Raw genomic sequence first — 5,000 nt, forward strand, 5'->3', positions numbered from 1 at the left:
GTGTGTATGCGAGTACGTGTACGTGTATGTACGCGTGTACATACGCGACGGACTTGAGCGGCGGCGGCGGCGGCGGTTGCGGCAGCGGTTAACCGGAAGCCAAGGGGGCCGCGGGTCCTCCTCCTCCTCCTCTTCCTCCTCTTCCTCCTCCTCCTCCTCCTCCCCCTCTTCCTCCTCCTCCTCCCCCTCCTCCTCCTTCTTCCTTCTCCTCCTCTTCCTTCTCTTACTCCTCCTCTTACTCCTCCACTTCCTCCTCTCCCTCCTTTTGAGTTCGTGAGAGAATGGGGGAGGAGGGGGGAGAGAAAAGGGGAGAACGAGGAGAAGGAAAGGAAGAGGAGGAGGAGGAGGAAGAGGAAAAAGGGAAGAACAAGGAGGAGTAGAAAGAGGAGGAGAAGAAATATGGTAAATATGGAAGACGAGGAGGAGGAGGAGGAGGAAGAAAAATAAAAGAAAAGCGAGGAGGAGGAGGAAGAGGAGAGCAGTCGTCGGTTGAGGAGGAGGAGGAGGAGGAGGAGGAGGAGGTGGACCTCGAGGGCGCAGAGCCAAAGTCCATCGGTTGGTTGGTTTGTCGGTTCTTTGCCAAGATCTTGAGTCACGCAAGAACGAGGAGGAGGAGGAAGAAGAGGAGGAGGAGGAGGAGGAGGAGGAGGCCGCCCTCCAATGAGGTCGTCCTCGAACTTAAGTCGTGTCACACTCGGCTCTCCGTCTCGAGGAGGAGAAGAGAGGTACTCCTCCTCCTCCCTCTCTTCCTCCTCCTCTCCTCTCCTCCCCTCTCCTCCCCATCTTCTTTTCGTTTCCTCCCCCCCTCCCCTTCCCCCCTCTCCTCCTTCCCCCCCTCTCCTCCTTCCCCCCCTCTCCTCCTTCCCCCCAAATCCTCTTCGTCTCCTTCCTCCTCTCTCTCCTCTTCCCCCTCTCTTCCTCCTCTCTCTCCTCTCCCCCCTCACTACTCCTGATCTTCCTTCTTCTCTTCCTCCCTTTCTTATTCCCATCTCTCTTCCTCGTATTCCCCTCTCCTCCTCCTCCTCCCCCTCTTTTCCTCCTTCTCCCCCTCTCTTCCTCCTGTCTCTCCTCTTCCCCCTCTCTTCCTCCTCTCTCTCCTCTTCCCCTCTCTTCCTCCTCTCTCTCCTCTTCCCCCTCTCTTCCTCCTCTCTCTCCTCTTCCCCCTCACTCCTCCTGATCTTCTCTTCCTCCCTTTCTTATTCCCATCTCTCTTCCTCGTATTCCCCTCTCCTCCTCCCCCTCCTCCTCCTCCTCCTCCCCCTCTTCCTCCTCCCCCTCTCTTCCTCCTCCCCCTCTCTTCCTCCTCCCCCTCTCTCCTCAGCCTTCCTATTCCCCCTTTTTCTCCTGATATTCCCTCTCCTTCTCTTCCTCCTCTTCCTCCTCCTCCTCCTCCTCCTCCTCCTCTTTCTCCTCGTTATTGATGACATGGTAATAGCGGTGGTCTCCCTAGGGAAGGTAGAAGGGGAGAGAGAGAGAGGGAGAGAGAGAGAGAGAGAGAGAGAGAGGTCACTGAGGCCGTCATCGTCATCACCATCACCCCTATCACCCCTCTAGTAAGGGTGGAGCTGGAAAGTCCCCTTCACCCCCTCCCCCTCCACCCCTCCACCCCTCTCCGCTCCCTCCCTCACCACACTGTCCCCCTTCCCTCCCCCTTCCACCCCTTCCCTCCCCCTTCCACCCCTTTCCCTCCCCTTCCACCCCTTCCCTCCCCCTTCCACCCCTTCCCTCCCCCTTCCACCCCTTCCCTTCCCCCTCCACCCCCTTCCCTTCCCCTCTACCCCCTTCCCTTCCCCTCTACCCCCTTCCCTTCCCCTCTACACCCTTCCCTTCCCCCTCCACTCCCTTCCCTTCCCCTCTCCCCCTTCCCTTCCCCTCTCCCCCTTCCCTTCCCATCTCCCCCTCCCCCTCCCATTCCCTCTCCCCCCTCCCTTCCCTCTCCCTCTACCCCTTCCCTTTCCCCCTCCACCCCCTCCCCTCCTCTCCCCTCATTTCCCTTTCCCTCCCCTCCTCCCCCTCCCCTTCCCCTCCTCCCCCTCCCCTTCCCCTCCTCACTACTTTCTTCAGACGCACACACCCACATAGCTATGATAAATGGGAGGGTAGGAGACGGGACCCCACTAGCGTTGATCCTTTACTGGCTTAACGCCACAAACTCCCCCCCCCCCCCGTCCCACTATCGAAAGGCTAGGACGGTACCCCTCGCAGAAGAACCGAACGAACCATGCCCTTGGTTCAACTTCGCCGGTGGTAGGGTTCGAACCGCCAACACCTCGACCTTTCTCGCTAGTAGCAGAGTCATAATACGCTCGGCCAGTGAGCTCCCATAGTGTCTTCTGCAATTAGGCGAATAAATGGGGTGATTCCCCCCTCCCCCCCATTTTGTCCCGGGGGGAAGGGGGGAAAGGGGTCGTGGTTATTCTGTCATAACCTCGTGGGGGGGTGGGGTGTCATATGCACCCTATATGCCTCCTCCTCCCCCTCCTCCTCCTCCTCCTCCTCGTGCTCTCCCTCTTCCACCTCTTCCTCTTCTTCCTCTCCTCCTCGTCCTCTTCTTCCTCGCCTCATCTTCCTCCTCCACTTCCTCCTGTCTCCCTCTTCCTCCTCTTCGTCCTGCTCCTCCTCTTCCTCCTCCCTTTCTTCCTCCTGCTCCTCCTCTTCCTCCTCCCTTTCTTCCTCCTGCTCTACCGCCTCCTCCACTTCCTCCTGTCTCCCTCTTCCTCCCCTTCGTCCTGCTCCTCTTCCTCTTCTTCCTCTTCTCCTCCTCTTCCTCAACTTCTTCCTCCACTTCCTCCTGCTCTTCCTCCTCTTCCTCTTATTCTTACTCCTTACTCTTCTTCCTCCTTCCTCCTCTTCATCCTCCTCGTTCTATTTATCCTCTTCCTCCTCCTCGTTCTATTTATCCTCTTCCTCCTCCTATTCAGTCTCCTCTTCGTCTTCCTCTTCCTCCTGCCCCTCCTCCTCCTCCTCGTTCTATTTATCCTCTTCCTCCTCATCTTTCTCCTCCCACTCCTTGTTCCTCCTCTTCTCCTCCTCCTCTTCCTCCTGCTTCTCCTCCTCCTCCTCCTCCCATTCACCCTCTTCTTCCTCCTCCTCTCCTCTTTCAATTGGGGGCATCACACGCCGGCACGAGCCAGTCCCCAGCGAGGGTCAAGCTTCCATGCAGACACCCTCCCATCCCAGCCACGAGATCTTCTGTGGGCGGGATTGGAATCGTCCAAGGTGACGCGGTCAAGGTCATCATATTAAGACAACAGGGCAGGACTCGCTTAGACTCGGTTAGACAAAACTTAGATCTAATAGAGGTGTTGAAGTGGATCAAAGGATTTAACAATGGTGACGCAAACAAGGTCATCATATTAAGACAACAGGGCAGGACTCGCAGTAATGGGTTTAAATTGGACAAAACTTAGATCTTATAGAGGTGTTGAAGTGGATCAAAGGATTTAACAATGGTGACGCAAAGAAGGTCATCATATTAAGACAACAGGGGAGGACTCGCAGTAATTGGTTTAAATTGGACAATTTTAGATTTAAGGAGGAAATGGGCAAGAATGGGTTTACTAATAGGGTGGTCAACCAATAGAATAACATATTTAATAACTATGATAGTGATAGGTAAAACTATCTGTTGTTTTAAGGAACGGTTAGACAACTTTATGGATGGGGATGACAGATGGTCATGGTCATGGAACTGCCTAGTGTAGGCCTCATGGTCTCTTGCAGTCTCCTTCGTTCTTATGTTCTTATGGTAACCATTCAGACAGAGCGGCACGGCTCCGAGGTTTTTGGCGTCGGCGCCAGTGACGTCATCGTCGGGATGACTCAGGGGGCGTGACGTCACGATGACGTCACGTTAAAGGGAGGGGTAGGACGTTCTCTTTGACCTATTCGAGGTCACCCTTTAAGTGTATAACCCGTTGATATAAACACCCCATTAAGTTGATACGTCACGCTGACGTCACGACGTCAAGTTAAAGGGAGGGAAAGGGGGTTCTCCCTTTACCTTGACGTCAGCGTGACGTCAGCGTGGCGTATCAATATAATGGGGTCTTCTTTTATTCGCCCAATACTTCCCCCTCTCCCTCGAAAAATTAAGGATATAGTGTATTATCATGATCATTATTATTTCTATTAATATTGTTACTAATATATATATATATATATATATATATATATATATATATATATATACATATATATATGTGTGTGTGTGTGTGTGTGTTTACTTATGCAAAGTAGACCACTTGGAAAAAAGTAACTAACGAAGCAGAGCGCTGAAGATGTAATATACGAAAGCGCTCTGCTTCGTTAGTTTTTTTTCCAAGTGGTCTACTTGTGCATATATATATGTGTGTGTGTGTATGTATACTCTTGTAATATGCAATATCGTGTATTATTATCATTGTTATTATTTCCATTAATATTGTTACCGATATATATATATATATATATATATATATATATATATATATATATATATATATATATGATACGACATTAGTATATGCAATATAGTGTACTATTATTTTTTTATCTATATTAATATTATTTTATTATTATTATTATTATTATTGATATTAATATTATTACTAATATATGTATACAGAAGCGCTGGTTACTTAAAGGATCATTTCACATAAAGTTTGTTAAACAAGTGTTTGAAGGATTTGACTGACAAACTGGGTTTGACCATTTGTTTGACAAACTGGGTTTGACCATTTGTTTGACAAACTGGGTTTGACCATTTGTTTGACAAACCGAGTTTGAAATTTTGCTTGACAAAACGGATTTGACAAATTATTTGACAAACCGGGTTTGACAGATTGACAAAACCGGGTTTGACAGATTGTTTGACATTGAGTTTGACAAATGGATTTGACAGATTGAGTTTGACAACTTGTTTGACAAACCGGGTTTGACAGATTGAGTTTGACTAATCGGATTTGACAAACAGTTTGACAAACCGGGTTTGACAAACAGTTTGACAAACCGGGTTTGAC

The 5,000-nt window shown here is 50.3% G+C and overlaps 1 protein-coding gene across 11 annotated transcripts in view; it reads left to right on the plus strand.

Moving 5' to 3' along the window:
• Nucleotides 1-5,000, plus strand: part of didum (dilute class unconventional myosin) — a 203,544-nt gene that overhangs the window by 46,506 nt on the left and 152,038 nt on the right. The window lies entirely within an intron of this gene.

Source organism: Oratosquilla oratoria, chromosome 12 (assembly GCF_046742065.1).
Source record: "Oratosquilla oratoria isolate Oo_2021 chromosome 12, ASM4674206v1, whole genome shotgun sequence".
Classification (NCBI taxonomy): domain Eukaryota; kingdom Metazoa; phylum Arthropoda; class Malacostraca; order Stomatopoda; family Squillidae; genus Oratosquilla; species Oratosquilla oratoria.